General features: G+C 42.4%; 1 protein-coding gene across 5 annotated transcripts in view; it reads left to right on the forward strand.

Moving 5' to 3' along the window:
* ACKR2 (atypical chemokine receptor 2) overlaps positions 1–18,631 on the forward strand; it is a 36,911-nt gene that overhangs the window by 5,678 nt on the left and 12,602 nt on the right. Inside the window, exons 2-4 of one of the 5 annotated variants that reach the window (XR_005647509.1) lie at positions 3–180; positions 1,840–1,917; positions 7,931–7,982. The gene's annotated coding sequence lies outside the window, so the exon portion shown is untranslated. The other 4 variants (XR_005647508.1, XR_005647507.1, XR_005647510.1 and 1 more) reach the window with 4 other exon arrangements.

The following is an 18,631-nucleotide window of genomic DNA, read 5'->3' on the forward strand; positions in this document are numbered from 1 at the left end:
AGGCTGGTTCCTGACACTTGGTTTGATGTTGAGTACTGTGGTTGTGCACGAACATTGGGTTACAAGCACCCTGGCAGCAGAACTTCTGTTAGATTTTCACCCACAGCACCTGGTGTTATTCTGCACATAGGAGGCCTCCAGTAATACTGGTCAAATGGCTCTGGCTATCTCTTTGCAGAGGTGAGTACTTGAGTTCAGTGATGTTGGCTGCATTTCAGCTACTTCAGCCTGTGGCTTCTCTTGATCGTTTACCATTTAGACACTTTTGAAAAGAACCTCCCTCACTTCTCCTCCACTGCTTTGGGATTTCCTCTCTGCTTTCTCCACTCTGTCTCAACAATGAGTTAAGACTATTTTTATAGTCCGTTGATTCTCTGAGAATGAGGCGCCTCCTCTGGGAGGCCCTGCCATGCTCAATGGCACTGCAAATAGGTTTTTATTGACTGATCTCTAGGCTCTACATATCACTTTGCCCTCATGCTGAGTGTGGGGCACTATCTGTTTATCTTGATAGCATAATGAATTGAGGGCTCATAAATGTAGTTGACATCTAAATTAGATCACATTAAGGACAGGATAATGATCTCTTTTGCCAGAGATGGATGGATAAATTACTTTTATAGTTCTGGGAGAAAAAAAAATTATGCAAACAGACACGTCACCCACATTGGTGGCCCTGAGTGACTCTCCTTATGCTGATGCTCTTGCTCAGAGACAGAAACCTGCCTGCCCTGTTTCAGGGAAAACCAGAAAAGAAAGATTATCTGCCTGACCAAGTTCACTCAGTGAATCAGCAGTCAAGTGCTAGCCATCAAAGTCCTTCTACTATTTCCCTTTATAAGGGTCAGAAAAGTCTTTCAAGAATGTTTAGTATTAAAGTAACCATTAAAAATGTTAGCCTAGTAACCTGGGCCTGTTGCCCAGTGCGGTATGGCTGATCAGAGGGAAATCACAAGCAGCGAGGTGGCCAAGTGTTATGTGTACTGTGCCCATTGTGATTTCTCTAGAAACTGGTTTGGCTGTTCCCTCTCTGTGCTTGCTTTTCTCTGCCAGTGCCTGTTCTCTCTTACCTTCTACTTCCCCCGTCAGAATCCTTATCGATCACAACTTTTGTTTTGAAATAGATATGCATACATCTGTATGTATGTGCATATATCCACAAACACATGCACTTTCATATCTATATATCTATTGATATTTATAGATATATTTTTAGGTAGATATAGATATAAATAAATACAATGAACAAAGATATACTCTTCAAATGTTAATGGTGGTTTTATTGGAGTAGTAGAATAATTTGTGATTTTCCTTTTTTGCGTGTTTCTGTACTTATCAAACTAAATTTATATTATTATTGTGATTAGAAAACAATTTTTAAATACTTTCACATTCTTTGAAGTTATACGCCGCTATGTGAGTAAAATCTTTCCTGATCTCCAAGCCGATGCTGCCTTTTCCTCTTCTGAAACACACTCCATTTCCCCAGAACTCTGTATTTTCCTGGGTCATTTCTAGCATGTCGCTTTGTAGTCTGTGTAACCTCAGTTTCCCAGGGCCTACAGATTCAGAGGGAAAGAGTCTGGGAGGCACAGCTAATAATAAACATGGTCACAGAATAATTGTTATTCTAATCTGCCCCTATCACAAAAACTGGGTTTTTCCTACTGTGTCCACCATATCCCAGACTTACGTCTCTTCTCATCCTTGCAGGCTTGGCCGTGTCTCCTCCACGTTGCTATTCCCATGACATGAGTCAACCGTCATGCTCTGGTGTTTGTGCAAGATGCTGTCCTTTCCTGTCACTTGGTACTAAGCTAGGCCCTGTTATCTCATCAGGGCCCACGCGGTCCAGGCTGTGCCTCTGCTCTTCTTCGCTTTACTGAAGTGGAACAAGGACCATCTGCTCCCACCCAGGTTGTACTTTTAAAAAGTTTTCCCTTCCTCTTGTTTTCTTACTCTCTGATAAAACCCTTTATGTGACAATTCTTATGTTTGAGTTTTTCTGTTTCTTACAGCGTCCTCACCCCTGTCCCCATTGCCTAGAGGAACCTGTATTAAACTAGGTCAGGAGTCGGAGGAATCTGGCCCAGTCCTTCCCTTTTCTTTGTCAAGGGCCTCAGACAGAGGGAGCACAACTTCATGCTCCCGCACGCGCTTGCACATGCCTTCCCCGGCCCCGGTCTGGGAGATCAAGGTGTGATTTCATTCTGTAATTTATTCAGGTGCCCTTCCTCTAGGCAGCCTGTTAGCCTCATCTCTCCAAGTCATTCTCTTTCCGGGGAGGCTTGTCTTGGGTATCCAGAACTGGAAGCCTGGTGGCTGCTCAGAGATGCCCAATGCTCCGTACACAGCGGAGCCAACCCTCTTGGGGCTGTCAGTCCACTGTGTCCTCTTCTAAGCCTCCCCATTAGCCTCTAAGACCCTTGTAGAGGAGCTGAGCACCATTCAGTGTTCACATGCTGAAGCAACTGGCACAGTTGAATAGGATGGCAAGAACTCCGTAAACTTTTGCAGAGTCTATTTCTAAAATCTACTGAGTTTCGTGCTCTGCTTCTCTCATAACATTATTGCAGGAAACAATCAAATAAAGGTAATAAGTCCCACTCTGTTCTGCACTGTATATCACACTGATTCCATGACTTGCCAGGGTTTTAAAACATTGAGATATAATTCACATACCATAAAACTTACCCCTTTAAAGTGTACAATTCAGTGGTTTTTAATATGTTACGGAGTTGTACAACCATTACCACTGTCTAATTCCAGAATGTTTTCATCATGCCGAATATGGGTGGCACCCATTAACTATCACTTCCCGTTGTCCTTCTCCACCCTGACCTCATCCCCGCCTACCAGCCATCATCAGCTAATCTATTTTCTTCCTCTATGAATTTGTTTATTCTGGACATTTCATAAAAATGGAATCTCATAATATGTGGACTTTTATATCTGGTTTCTTTCACTTAGCACAATGTTTTAAGTTTCATCCATGTTGTAGCATGTATAGGTGTTTCGTTCCTTTTAAATGGCCGAATAATGTTCCACTGCATGGGAAGACCTCATATTATTTATTCATCAATTGATGGACATATGGATTGTTTCTGCCTCTTGACTATTATGAATATAGTTATTGGGAGCAGTCATGTACCTGTTTTCTCTGGACATATGATTTCACATTTCTTGGACATATAATAACTCTATGTTTAATTTTTTTAAGGCACTGCCAAATTGTTTTCCAAAATAGCTACACCATTTTATATTACCAACAACAATGTATATGGGTTCCAGTTTCTCCACATCCTCACCAACACGTTATTTTCCACCATTTTGATTATAGCTACCCCAATGTGTATGAAGTTGTATCTCATTGTGGTTTTGATTTGCATTTCTATGATAGCTAATAACGAGTGTCTTTTCATATGCTCATTGGCCATTTGATATTTCTTTATTAGTTTATGGCATATTTTTATCACAATAGGGTGTTAAAGATTGTCAAGTGCTTTTTCTGCATCTACTGAGATGATCATATGGTTTTTGTCCTTTATTCAAGTAATATGATATATTACATTGGTTGATTTTGGGGTGTTGAACCATCCTTGCATCCCAGGATAAAATCCCAATTGATCTTGGTAATAATACTGTGGTTAGATTTGGTTTGCTAGTATTTTGTTGAATTGTGTGTGTGTGTGTGTGTGTGCATGCATATGTGTGTGTGTGAGACCATATCCACAAGGAATATTGGTCTGCAGTTTTTTTTTTTGTCTTATAACATTTTGGCTGGGTTTGGGTATCAGTAATAATGGCATCATAGAATGAGTTGGGAAGTGTTCCTTCCTCTTCTATGTTTTGTTAGATTTTGAGTGGATTGGTGCTAATTCTAAATATTTGGTAAAATTCACCAGTGAAGTCATCTGGTCCTGGGCTTTTTTATTTTGTGAGAAGTTTTTTCATTATTACTATTATTATAAATTCAAGCCCTTTATTTATTATAGGTTTAAGATTTTCTATTTCCTTCTAAGACAGTTTGTATAGTTTGTGTCTTTCTGGAAAGTTGTCCATTTCATCTAAATTATTTAATTTGTTGGCACACAATCGTTCACAGTATTTCCTTATAATTCTTTTTATTATCCCTCTTTTATTCCCGATTTTAGTAATTTAAGTCTTGTCCCTTTTTCCATAATCAATTTAGCTAGATGTTTGTCAATTTTGTTGATCTTGTCAAAGAACAGCTTTAAAAAACTTATTGTATTTCTATTCTCCCTTTCATTTATTTCTGCTCTGATATTTACTTTGTCTTTTCTTCTATTTGTTTTGGGTTTAGTTTGCTTTACTTTTTCTAGGATCTTAAAGCAGACTATATCTAAACTCAGACTAATGTTCTCTTTTTATAGCACAGCTTTTCCAACATGTCTGTAAATTACAAACTGCACATCCCTTACAACCTCCAAAGCTCTGGTGAGACAGAAGCAAAACTATGTTACTAAGCAAAACCTAAAAACTTTTTGACAAGCAGGAATTTTAAGAAAGAACCCAGATGGAACGAGCCCTATGATGTTCTCTTGACCATCCCCAGGACTCGTTCTGTGGGGCTCCAGACCATCCTTGAGGATACAGATGACACATCACAACTACATCAAAACTGACAGCAAACAAGTAAATCTGGATACAATTCATAGAGACCATGAAAGCCCTATGGCAGCTTTAGCCTAGAAAGTAGAGGTGGTTACTGTGTGGTAGTCAAGATGAAAATCACAAAGAAGTTTCATAGGACTGTGCGGAGATGCCAGATAAATAACCTGTGTGAAAAGGGAGACTGCTGGTCTAATACTATGGATTCTTAAGTCTTTACCTTGCTTACCACATAGTTTATTGCTGCATATCAGGAAGGTTCCTCTTGCCTGCCCCTTTCCACCATAACTCTCTCCTTCAAACATCTTTTGCAGTGGTGACCCATGACCACCCAGTAGTTGGCGCACAACGGATTTCAGTATTGTCTCTAAATTTCTCTAATGGCTGAGTATTCCACCTTTGGGACACAGCATGCTAGATGCTATAAAAATTTCCCTCCTCTAATGACTATGTGAGACATGGATACCACCTGACATAGTGTGCATGTTGGTCGACTGCTTTGGAGTACAGAGAACTCCTCACCTGTAGGAACATTTGGTTTTATGTCTTTTATCTAGGTCTAATCCTTGGAATGGGGAATTTTGAACTTGGGAGTCCCATATTAAATCTGTGGGGATTCCAGAACAAGGCTCAGTGCAAGTAGGAATGCCATCAAAGCTCTACAAACTAAGGAGCCTCTATAAGGGAAGAACAAAATAAATCATGAACTTTAACTTGGCTCCAGGTAGATAGAAAAAGATACCCCTAAAATTAAAGAAATATCCCAGTTTCTTCACTCCATCGGAGAGAAACAAATCCTTCTATTGGTTCACGTGGATCCTGGACATTGGTGGGCAGTTATTAAAAGTTATTAATTACAAGTCAATTATCTTGATTGCGAGATGAACTCACTATGTCTTTGTTATGCTACTTAGGGTTTGCTTGTCATATTACATTAAATAGCCCTCCCTCCAACTCTTAACTTTATGAAAGGTCAAACAAATGAGCCTCTGAGGAGGAGAGAAAGCCAAGACTATGTGAAATTATGTAAATAGCCTGAAAGGGCTTATTATAGCCTACTAAATAGATGGTACATCTACCGTAGATGGTACATCTATCAAACGGAGGATACAAAGAGGGAAGCAGCCCCCACAATCCCCAGAACTTCATGTCATGTATTCTGAAAGATAAACTCTGAATTAGCTGAAATCCTTAACTGTTCACTATGTAGAGAAACTATGACCTTCCTTATACAGCTTCAGTGTTTTACTAGACATAACCAGTGACCCCTTTCAAATGTATATTATCAGAAACCCTTTTTAAATAGCCTTCTGAAGTTTGCTAATATAGGTTCATTGATCATAGGCCTAAATGTAAACTCTAACATAAAATTTCTAGAAGAAAACATAGGAGATAATCTTTTCAACCTTAGGGTAAGCAAAGATTTCTTAGGAAGGGCATGAAAAGTGCAATCTATAAAAGAAAAAAATTAATTAATTGGACTTTACCAAAATTAAGAACGTCTGCTTTTCAAAAGATACCGTTAAGATGATGGAAACATAAGTTGCAGACTAGGAGAAAATATTTGCAAATCATTTATCTGCTAGGACTTGTATCCAAGATATACGAAGAGCCCTCTATACTTAATAGTAAGAGAACAGCCCAATTGTTTTTTAAAAAAATGGGTGAAATATTTGGAAAGACACTGCAAATGAGTGTCTTTCCAAATATGAGCTTATGAAATGAGCAAATGAGCTTATGAAAATATGTTCAATATCATTAGTTCTTAAGGAAATGCAAATTGAAACCACAATAAAATACTACTTTACACTTACTAGAATGGCTTAAAGACTGACCATACCAAGTACTTAGGAGGATGTGGAGCAAATGAAACTCTCAGATTTTGCTGGTGGAGATGCGAAATGGTATGGCCACTTTTGGAAAACAGTTTGCCTCGTTTTGGACGCAAACATACACTCACCATACAACCTAGCATTTCCATTCCTACTATTTCCCCAAGTGAAATGAAAACCTATATTCACATAAAACTCTGCACATATTTATAGAAGCTTTATTTGTAATCATAAAAAACTGGAAACGAACCAAATGTCCCTCAACTGCAGAGTGGATAAATAAACTGGTACATCCATAGATGTTGAGGGAATGAAATGTGGTCCAGTTATTACCCCGTGACAGGCTTGCAGGGTCTGCCTGGATGTCTGAGAGGCCTGGCTGAACTGCTCTCCCACTGTATCTCTGATGCTTGTGGAATGCTGTTAAGAACTTGTCAAGACTAGCTGAAACCAGTTGAAACCAAGATGACTGTCAAACTCTAAATGACCTCCAAAAGATTTTAAAGCTCATTATAATATAATCTCCACGCTAAATAACACAGTACTGGCACCACGACAGTTAATGATGGATCGCCATGAAGAGGCGGGAAGAGATCATAAACAGAAAAAAAGAGGGTGGAACCCTGATTCCGGGAAAGCCACTGCCCCTCCTTCGTGCTGGAAAATTTATGAATATTCTTCCCACCTATTTACCCAACTTCTCTTTCGTTTCTACTATCCTATTTAAAAAGTCACTTCTCTACCACCAAGGGACAAGAGATTGATTTGAGAGCTGTGTTTCCACTTCTCCAGTCTCTGGCCCTGGAATAAAAGCTTGCACTGTTATCACTCACTTTTTGTCTGGTAATCGATTTCCACATCTGAGGGGAAAAGGACCCTGCTTGGGTTTCTCAAAAAGGGAACTTTCACCCCTTGGTAACATGATCACATTGAAAACCTGTTTGGCAGTATTCACCAAATTCGAACATAGACCCCAGCAATTTAACTCCCAGAGACATAACCCAATAGAAATGTAGAATACGTTTGCCCAAAGGCTTATACGAGAATGTACATAGCAGTACTGATATGGGACATCACTTGTAAAATTCTTTTAGCAGGAAACGATATGGGACATCTCTTGCAGAGGTCTTAATCTTTTTAGTAAACCTAGTTAAGTTTTCTTTCCTCCTTTCTTCGGGAAAAAGACCCTCTCCCTCAAATCCCAATAATTGCCCTGAAACTGGTGACTCAGATCTTCTGGCTATTGATAAGGGTCATTGGCCCATTGTTAGCAGAAATGGTGTTAGGCCAGACAGGGCCCTTAGAGTCTGACATGGTAGGGGACTTTAGGCCAAAGGTCCCTTTTTCACTCTTTAAGAAATATATTAACCAAGCCTCTTTCTCTTTACTCACTTAATGGGCAAACCAATAATAGAAATTAATATATGATTTAAATAATAAGTTTGTATCTTCTTTTCCTTGTCTAGGGACTGAGGTGGCACTTCAGCAGGAAATCCAAGACCCTGCCCTGACTGAGGCAGAAAGGGAAAGAGCTCCATGAAACCCCAGTAGGCAGGGACAATGACCTTTCTCAGCAGGAAGCAGATACAGAAGAAGAGACTTCCTGTCCCTCAACATCCATACTAATAATAAGGGGGTTCATGGCTCTTAGAAAAGAGTTAGACAGGAAAGTTAGGGGATTTCGGGTCTGCCTGCAAAGACACTGAGGTTCTCCTATCCTAGAAGTGGTCTGCCCTAATCCACCCACAATTAAGCAAGCCAGAAGGCATTTTTAAGCTAAAAGTGACTTCTACAAAGAAATAAGTAAGCAGAGAATTAGGTACCAGTTTAAGCCAGTCACTTATACCTACCATTGAAGACCCCAATGACCTTCACCTGAGCCTCATTCTACCATCATTATAATATGATGCATGTGCCCAGAAGTTCATTAATGTCATTATAACACACTGAATTCTAGGAACAAACATGCGCAGAAAGCAAATGATGGATCACTGAGTCCTGTCAATGTTAATTGTCAATCAAGGAAGCCCACCCCTCTAAGAAAAATAACCATCCACAGCAACTAGGGATAAAAACCCCAAATGCTTTGTTACCAGGCCTTCAGAGCCACGCTTCTCTTTCTCAGGCCGGGTTCCACATCTGGAAGTGTACCTTCTCTTTTAATAAAGCTTTGCTTTTCTGCTATGTTTTGGCGTCTTGTTCAATTTTTTGTTGGAGACATCAAGAACCTGAACAATGCGCCAAGAGAGGACCCCGCTCTCCAGGAACAATACCAGTAATAACCCTGTAATCAATCACCTGACTCCACTGACAGCCTGCAAGCCCCATCACTCCTTTTCCTTTTTGCCCCACATCTGGACATCTGGATAAGAAAACCCAGGTGCTCCCTCCCTTGTCCTGGGAGGCAAGTTCAAACCACACAGACTCCCCAGCCGGTGGGAGAGGAAGTCTTCATTCTGGAACCCCCGCCCCACAATCTATAACAACTAGATGCACTTGCCCTTCTGCTCAAGCCAAACAGCCTGGCTTGAGCGTGGGCCCCGCCCTCTCCAGAAAGCCTGCGCCATCCTCTCGGAGGAGCAACCTCAAAGGTTATCCCCAAACTGGAAACCATTCAAGTGCAGAGTCGCCGGATAAATGGGCAAATTAATTATTGCCCGTTCTCCCAAGGGAACCAACAGAGCAATGAGAATGAATGAACTACAACTGCACGTAATCTCACAAACATAACGTGGAACAAAAGAAACCAAAGACTATATTCTGTATGACTACATTGAAATCAAGTTTAAAAACAGGCGAAGCTAACCAATGATATTAAAAGTCAGGATCGTCACCACCATTCTTAGAGTAGTAGGTTACTGGAAAGGAGCCCAAAGGGAGCATTTACTGTATGTCAGGCGCAATTTGAGAATAAAAAACAAAAACGAAACCGGTGGGGTAGAGTGGCAAAGTGAAGAAGTCTGGCCCCGGCCCTGGTTGGGCTGTTCGATTAAGAAGGTGGACCAGCTCCATCCCGTGGACAAATGTGGGAATGCATGTCAATTCTTAGGGAGACGACTGGCCTTTCCTGGGATCATAATGCGTCAGCCGTTTGGGGGAGTTAGGTACAGATTTGGGGCTAAGAAATAGGATAGCGTCTCTAAGAAGGGTATGAATAAGCCTTCCTGTCCAGCTACAGGGAGCTGGGCTCAGCCATGAGAGGAGAAAAATGACTTCTCTGCTGGATGTGGTAGGAAGCAGAAGGAAAGATGGAGCCTACCCCAGCTAGGGCTCCACTATCCCCAGGCTTTGTCCGTCTCACCAGGCAGCCTAGTCTGGGTTTAAACATCACCTTTACTCAGGCGCTAGGATCTAATCCAGTAAGGTGGATAGTAATCCTCATTCTACAGGTGAGGGAATTGAGGCCCAGGAAATTTGGCTTATAAATGGCAGAATTAAGTCTGTCTGGCTCCAGACGTGGTTCTGAACCAAGATTATGTAGTGTCTTAACCTTGTTTGTTCCATGGCTCTCCCAGGCAGTCTGGTGAAGCCTAGGGACCCATCTTAGAATAGTTTTAAAAAGCATAAAATACATAAGATTACTGATACTATTGAAATTGCCGAGAAACGCCAATCCTATTATATTATATACAGATTATATACTATATATAAATGCCAATGCTATATATATTATATACAGATACCAAGGTGCTTTTTCACTTGTGGCATGGTATGTGCTATATGTGTTTTCTTATTTGTGTTTTGAATACAAGGTCTAGCAGTGGGTCTGAAAACAACCAGAATTTCCAGGAAGCGATGAGTGTGAATATTTTTAGATGTCTACTACAACGGTGATGTGAAATGAAACTATCAGTGACTTTACTGGTGACAAAGTCAAAGGTCACATTCCATTTGAAGGAAATGCTGAAATCCATCAGAGGTCAGTGAACGTAAGGATGTAATCTTGTTCCCATCTAAGTTTACAGACCTCTGTATATTACGTGTGCATCCGCTGGGGATCTGGGGATCCCAGGTTAAGACTCCTTGATTCTGTTGCCTCTGACTCATCTCTCTTTCCCCTGGACTATTCCCAGGGCTTCATTGGAAACCAGCCTCTGAGTTGACAAGCCAGCAGAGAGTATCAAGTGTTTGTTAAAGAAGGAAAGATCCCAGGGCCCTGGGGCACTTACTGAAGGCCTCCGATGCCCCTGACTGGCTTCTGGATCCAGAGATGCACAGAGGAATAAGATGTAGCCTTCCCTGCAAGAAGCCCCCAGCCTGATAGAGGCAGGGTCTCCAAGTACTTTATGATTAATCTCCAAATGAATTAAACAGGCAAGAAGTGAGTACCGTGGGAACACAGGAAGAGCAAGCCAACAGGCCCGGCAGTCCAGGAAGTTGTTCTGTAAGAGGCCACACTGGGGCTGAGATTGGGGACGGGCAGCTTCTGAGGGAGGCAGTACAGCATAATTACACAGGCCCTGTCATCAGATGGCCTGGGTTCGAACACTGGCTCCATCACTTCCTAGCTATGGGCAAGTCTTCCTGATCTTTTCATATCTCAGTTTCCTCATCTGTAAAATGGGGTGACTCTAACACTTTATAGGGTTGACGTGAAGATTAAATGAGTTTCAATGCTGTGAGCCATGATAATGGTGCTAATTGTCATTGGAGAGGTGGACAGTGAGAAGGGTAAAGTCTTTCTGGAGGTTAGGGACAGCTCAAGCTATACAGAGGCTGGGTCATTTTCTTGCGAAACTAGCTCAGTGATTTAAGGCGGAACCCAGAAATCATGTTTTATTTTCATCGTTGTATTTTTGTTTTATTTTGCATTGAGGGATAACAGGAAACCTTTGATTTCACCAGTAGTACTTATAAAACAGGGCTAGTGTGAGTATTTAAGTTTTAAAGCAATGAGTTGATTTAGAAAGAATGTTCATGCAATAATGCATAGTACAGGTGGCGTGGGGATGTGGCAAAAAATGCTGAAGCGGTGGCAATGCCTGGTTTGAATCGCTGAGTCAGGAAATAGGAACCACCTTGATTTTATGGAATTTTAGAGATTCTCCTGGCTCAGCCCAGTGATTCCTGCAGTCTTGAATGGGATACACAGTATTGAGAGGAAGTGAGAAATACTGTCCACACCCTTTTATTCCTGGATACTCAACAACAGTATCTCGAACTGTGGGTCACCACCCAGAAGGCCGATTGTGAAATCAACTAACGGGTCATATCCACCATTTAAAAAATATGAAACAGAATAGAATAGAAAACATCAAAGTGCATTGTGGGTACTTAGGGTAATGATTATTTTGTGAAACTTGTGCGATGAATGGACCACCAGATAAAATGCATTTCCTTCTGTGAGTTACAGGCAAAAGTGTCTATTCAGGTGGAAACAGTCTGGCTTCTTGTCCAGGTCCTGCTCCTGCCCAGTTGTCTGGCGGGGTTGCCCCCAAACCCTCTGAGCCATGGCCATGAAGGCAAATTACTTTTGCTGGGTGGTTAACTGAGATATTCAACTGCTATGTTTATGCTCAGAGTTAATTTAGCCAAAGTATTCTTGAGCCTATTTATATGCCCAGATCAAGGGACTGAGTTTTCTAGGAGGGAGGGCTGGGATCAGGCCAAATAGGCCCCCGGGGCTTTTCCTGACCTCATCCAAATGTTTCGTTTTCCAGATTATCAGTCCACACCCAGGACTCTGCTTCTAAACATTCCATCATACTTCCTCTTACGGCATTTCTTTATCTCTCATGGCTTCCTTAGTTTGTGGCCACACTTCCCACTGTGGTATGCAACATCTGGATGAAACATGAACTCAATGGGAAGCAGCCTCTGGGTTGTCATGCCCCATCTCTCCAGGGGTACCCTTTGAAACCCGAGGAAGTGGAATGATCCTCTGTAGATCTCAGGGGTTCGGCCCCCCAGGTTTGGTTCAGCAGTTTCCGTCCATTGACACTTCCCAGAGTGGCGGGGGCTGGGGGACCATTCTTGGATAGAGTATGTAGATAACTATCTTAGCAGACCCTGAGATAAAGACTTAAGTGGAAATTTTAGTTTGAGTTACAGCAGTCCCCTCTTATCTGCGGAGGATGCCAGGGGATGCCTGAAATTGTGGAGAATACCGAACCCTATATATACTATGTTTTTTTCCTATACATACATACATACATGATAAAGTTTATGACAACCATAAAATAGAACAATGATAACAATATACTATAATAAAAGTTATGTGATTGTGGTCTCTCTCCGTCAGAATATCTTCCTGTACTGTACTCATCCTTCCTGTGATGATGCAAGATAATACAGTGCCTTTGTGATGAAAAGTGAGGTGAGTGACCTAGGCATTGTGACACAGTGTTAGGATACTATAGTGGTTACTTGCACACAAGCACCATGATACCGAGAGTCATTAGGATAACCAGCCTAGCTACTTAGTGACTAATGGGCAGGTAGTGGGCAGGTAGTGTATAGGTGTGGATACAAATGGATGAGTCATGTCCCAGGTAGGATGGAGCAGGACGGCGTGAGATTTCACCACGCTACTCAGAATGGCACACGATTTAAAATTTATGAATTGTTTATTTCTGGAATTTTCCATTTAATATTTTTAGACTGCAGTCGATCTCAGGTATCAACTTGTGGAAAGGGAAGCTGTGGGTAAGGAGAGATGACTGTGTAAGAAATTGCTGTTTTTAGAAGTCAAACGAGGCCAACTATTGGCGAAGTCACGTAGTTGAAGTAGTAGTTCGTTTGGGGGATGAAGGAGACACAGGCAGGAGAGTGGGGAAGTGAGGCAGGGAAGGGAAAGCCCCTAGTAAACGCGGGGTTATCAAGCCCATCACCCCTGTGGGCAGCTGGAGCGTAATCCCCCTGCAGAAACTCAGAGAGACAGCGTAGGACACACACCTCAGAGTCATTCCACCTGAGGGTAAGGGAGGAGGAGTGTTTTTGCACCAACTCACCCCGGTCATTGGTTGAGGGCTCTTGAGGGGGCATGAGTATTATTTTCCTGGAACTTGTGGATGCCATGCTTGCAGATGGTGGGGGAGGGTAAAACAGGCTTTGTTAGCCGGAGCTCGCCCTCAGACAAAGCAATGTGGGCAATGCCAGCGGGAGTCAGCCAGTGTATACTGAGTACAAGAGGGCAGGGTATGGGAGGGCCACCAGCAGTACCCAGTGTGCCCTTGGATTCTGAAAGCACTGCTAGTTCTTGGCCACAAACTTACGTGTACAAGAAAATCTGATCATATTTTTCTAGAACGATTTTTTCTATGTTGAGACCTAATCCATAGGATATTGGAAAATAAATCTCGGTCACTGCAAGGGTCACCCCTTTCCCACATTTGCATCGGTTCTGAGATTCAGTTAGTGCCATGGCCCAGGCAATTGTCATGCCACCTGTTTTGGGTGGCTCTGTCCATGTGGGCCTCCACTTAGACATCATTTCCTGCCTCCCTGTTGGTCAGCGGTCCCATACATCCACACTCACCATGTTCTACAACACCTTCAAGCCTGCCCATCCATTGGGTACTTACCTGGTTGCTTCTGTGCCAGGCTCGGGCATGGGGTGGGGCTGCCTGTGCCCCGCTCCACCTTAGACTCACCATGTGCCACATCTATCTGCCCCTCGATCCCATGCATCCCAAGACTCTGGCCAGGAGGCATGGGGTCTCTCCAATGTCTAGATTCCCTTGGGCATCTCATCTTCTTCCCAATCCAGAAATCATTTTTCAGTTTGATACAGGATAGAAAAAGAACCTTTATTTCTTCAAACCCCTACACTTAAAGGGCAAAGAAAAATTTGAGAACCTTTTCTGAGATCAGGCTCTTTGAATGGAGGGGAGGTCCATATGGGGAAACACCAGATAACATTTCAAAAACGTCCCACCGTCCATGACAAATGCAGTGTGACCACCATCTCTTCCACAGATGCTCCCTCTAGTTTTTGCTCTTTATAGCTTGTGTAATGGAGGAGGGAGAGTTGCCATTTTAAACAAGGCAGAGGTCCTTAATGTAGGGGTCCATGATATAATAATTCAGGGAACCCTGAATTTGGATAGGAAGAATTTTACATTTTTATTTTTATTACAATTTCACATTAATCCCTAAGAAAATTAACATCTTCGATTATGAATGTAGGCAACGAAACACAGTAGTATTGGAAGGACCTTGTTACAGGTATCTTGAAATAGATTTATACTCATCACTGCCATGATGGTTGTAAGATGTCACTAGATTTAAAAAAAAAATGTGTTAATAATGAAATACACATATTACTATATCATAAATGTTTTAAAAATATTTTAATAACTGTATTTCAGAATAATAGTTTAACTTTTTATTTTAAACTAAAATTATCTTAATTATAGACATGAAATTGCAAGAAATAATACCGCGAGATCCTATATACCTTTTACCCAGTTCCTCCCAATCTTGTAAAACTGTAGTACAATACCGCAACCAGGAAATTTCGAAACAATCCATGGCCTTATTCACATTTCACCAGTTTTCTGCGACCTCATTTGTGTGCGCATGTGTGTGTCTTTAGTTCTGTACAATTTTGTCGCATGCGTAGATTTGTGTGACTACCAGAACAGTCCCATCACCCCAAGGATCCCTCATGCTATTATTCTTTTATAGCCAGACACTTCCCTCCCTCTCCCTTCCCTTAACCCGGGCATCCACTAATCTGTCCCCCATCTCTATAATTTTGTCATTTCAAGAATGTTATATAATGGAGTCTATACCCTTTTTACATACTTTCCAAACTATATAACCTTTTGAGATTGGCTTGTTTTCATTCTCTGTAATTCCCTTGAGATCTATCCAAGTTATCGTGTAGGTAATTGTTCCTTTTTGTTCTTGAGAAGTGTTCTATGGTCTACTTTGTTTGACCACTTGCCCACTGAAGGACATGCGGATGATTTCCAGTTCTGAGCTATAATCGTTTTTCAACATATTTTGTTTTATATTTTTAAAAACATTATTCTGAGTGGGAATCCAAGGCTTTGCCACACTGCCCAAGGGATCCGTTGACACAAAGACGTAGTTCTAAGAAGAAGGAATCTGTATCTCCACGTAATTTTCTTCTATCCATAGCAACTGGGTGGGAAGAGGGACAGGGAAGAGCAGCATTTCGGAGCCTCTGTCAAGTCTCCTGTGCTGCTGGGTGAGACCTGAGGCAGATGGTGTCATCACAGCAACATCACTGAGCTGATCACTGGAAGGAGGAGAGTTCGTCTGTGGAGAGGAGAGTCCTACGGAATACCTGGCGCACACGCAAATGAGTCATGTGAGAGATTTTTCAGGAGACAAAGTAGAGCAACAGGGCCGAGTCCCACACCTGGATTTGCAGGGGTAGGGATAGGGGCAGGGGACAGATGTGGGACATGAGCTGCAGATGGGCTGGAGAATTCAAGGAAGCAAATTCTAAGACCTAGAAGTGATTGCGACAACATGAGCCGCAGGGGATTTTGGTAGGGCCCTTCCCTACTGGAGGCAAGCCCATTTCATTGTTTCAGAGGACGCTGTGATCTCAGTTGACTGAACTAAAGTTGATCTAACCTGTTGAGAATTTTCTTAATTTAGGAATCAGGGCTAATATTGTGATGACCACTGAGCCTCCTGTTCCCATGCCCCCTCCAAGAACAGCTCTCTAACAGGGAAGTTTCAGGTAGAAATTGTACTGTCTCCTGCTCATTATGCCCAGCCATATCTGGTACTTTGTAGCCTTGACAGGAGTCTGGTGACGAAGTGCCAAGGAACGCCAGCAGCTAAGAAGCCATTTAGGAAGAATATGCTAGAGCAAGGTCAAGGGCATGCAAAAGTTTGCAGGAGGAGACCGTAAGCGGTCTAAAGTTAGCCAGCCACCATTGTCCAAGCCCTAAAAAATGAATGGGCCTGGGCATGGAATATCCATGGCAGCTCACCTCACAAGGAGAACAACAACCAGACAGTCCGTGCCTCCTGAGGGATGAACAGCACCATCTGTGAAGTATCCGAACCGACTCTGGCCAATGTACATGAAATGCGGAGGGCAGAGAAGCATGTCAAACTGTGTCAAGGATGCGGTCAGCACCATCCAGGCTGCGGGAACCCTCACATACTGCATGAGCAGCCACTTTCTTCAATAAACAGGTTGTGAGGAAAAGCAAAACGATGGAAGTGAGGAGGGAACCTATAGATTTTAAAAGATTTAAATATGTCAACCACTCACATCGCGTAGACTTTATTTGGATCCTGATTCAAACAAACGTACATAAGGGGAAAATGTATGAGGCCGGCAATTGAATATTCAATGACATGAAGAAATTGGTGTTAACTTCTTTAGGTGTGACCGTAGTCAAAGTCCTTATCTTTTAAAGGCACATACTCAAATATTTACAGATTATATGATATGATGTCAGGTATTTGCTTCAAAATAATACAGGAAGGGGTAAGTGGGAGGGAGCATCAGTGAGAAAGATTGGCCGCTAGTTGATAATTGTTGAAGCTGGATGATGGACACAGGGAATTCGATTCTACTATTCTGGTACTTTCGGGAGGCGGGGTATATGTTTGAAAATTGCCACAGTAAATCTAATAAAACGATGAAACTTATCTGATGAGGAGGAGAAAACATCTAGATTTGGAAGGCAGTTGCAGTCAGCCAACCGGCGGGGGCTGGAGGGTGGGCGTGGGGTGTAGTCAGGCTTCCCCAGGGACAGGAAAGACACTATGGGAGGGCCTCCTGGGTGGAGTGAAAACGTGAAGGAGTGGTCAGGCAAGGCTTCCAGCTCTCAACTGTTGATTGGCGGTCAGCTTCTCAGTTTCCAAGACCTTGAAAGTGCTGAAAAGAAAAACATTTCAGAGAAACAGAATTGGCTACAGAAAGCTGGCAGCTCAGTCTGTCCTTGCCTCCCACTCACTTCCAGGCTTAGCTGTGAGCACTGTCAGATCCATAAGCAGCCAAAGTAAAACCAATGAGTCATGGAAGTAGTAGTATAAACTGATTATGCGCACACCAAAAAAACAGTTTGCAAACTGAGAACACTCAAACCAAAACATGGAATGAGGCTTAGGAGTATGTTGTTATAAAGTGGCTTATATAGTGAGAAAGCGGTGACCATTTATTCTTCAGGGTGATTGGTTGTACTATTAGAATTTTCACAAATGATAGGTCAGTGGTTACCTCTCATCAACTTTTGGAAACAGTTCAATTTTTGCTCATGATTTTCAGAGCCATCAGCGAGAAATGACCAAGCCATCCTCACAGGCAAAGTTCCAGAGCCAACAAGAGGGTGTCACAGTGATGGAGTATGGGTATCATAAGTTCAACCTTCTATACCACTCTACAGACAGGAAAACCAAGCCCCAGAGGAGCCCCAGGGAATGGAGGCTTTGTGTACAAAAAGTATTGGGACAAGTTTTGGGTAAGAGGAGGTGATCTCGGAAGGCACTCTACAAGAGAAGCATGGGTTGACCCAGCAGACTTTTGTGGAGTTTCTACTGCTTGCCAAGTACTGGCTGTGCTGTGAAGGATCCTCAAATGGTAAGAAATAACTTCTTTCCTGGAATGACTAACTAGATCTGAGCTGGAGGGGTTAGAGAGAAGGAAGGAGCAAAGAATTAAACAGAATTTTCATATACATTGTGAGTGAGAGAGCACTGGAGTGGGAGTCAGAAAGTCCAGATGGCTCCTACCAACTGCATCTTTCTGGACAAGTGACTTTCTGTCTCCGAGCCTTGGCAATCCTGTCTACAGTGGGTGTGATAACCTCGGCTTGACCTAACCCACGAGAAGACATCTGGAGAACTCCTGCATTGACTCTTACATGGAATATATGGTCGAAGGTATTCTGACGAATGAATATATTGATTTCAAACAAATATGCTGGTATCAAGGCAAGTGGTGGAAAGGTTACCCCCAACCCCCATTAGCTGAAAGCAGTGCCCCCCACCAAGGCCCCAAGCATAAGACCCAGGCAGATGCACAAAAGGAGAGACAACGCATGTTGGGTGGCTGGAGGGGGCGGCATGGAAAGAGGAAATGGCAGAGGCGTGAGGAACAACGCTTCCTTCCTGGTGTGCCGTCGATGGAGCATGATAAGAAGAAGTTGGTCTGAGGTTTGAGTACAGCATCTAATTGAGGTGAGAAAACATGATTGCTAACAGAACTTCTCAATTTGAGGGCAAGTTTG

This window comes from Pteropus medius, unplaced genomic scaffold (genome assembly GCF_902729225.1).
Source record: "Pteropus medius unplaced genomic scaffold, Ma_sr-lr_union100, whole genome shotgun sequence".
In the NCBI taxonomy this organism is placed as follows: Eukaryota; Metazoa; Chordata; class Mammalia; order Chiroptera; family Pteropodidae; genus Pteropus; species Pteropus medius.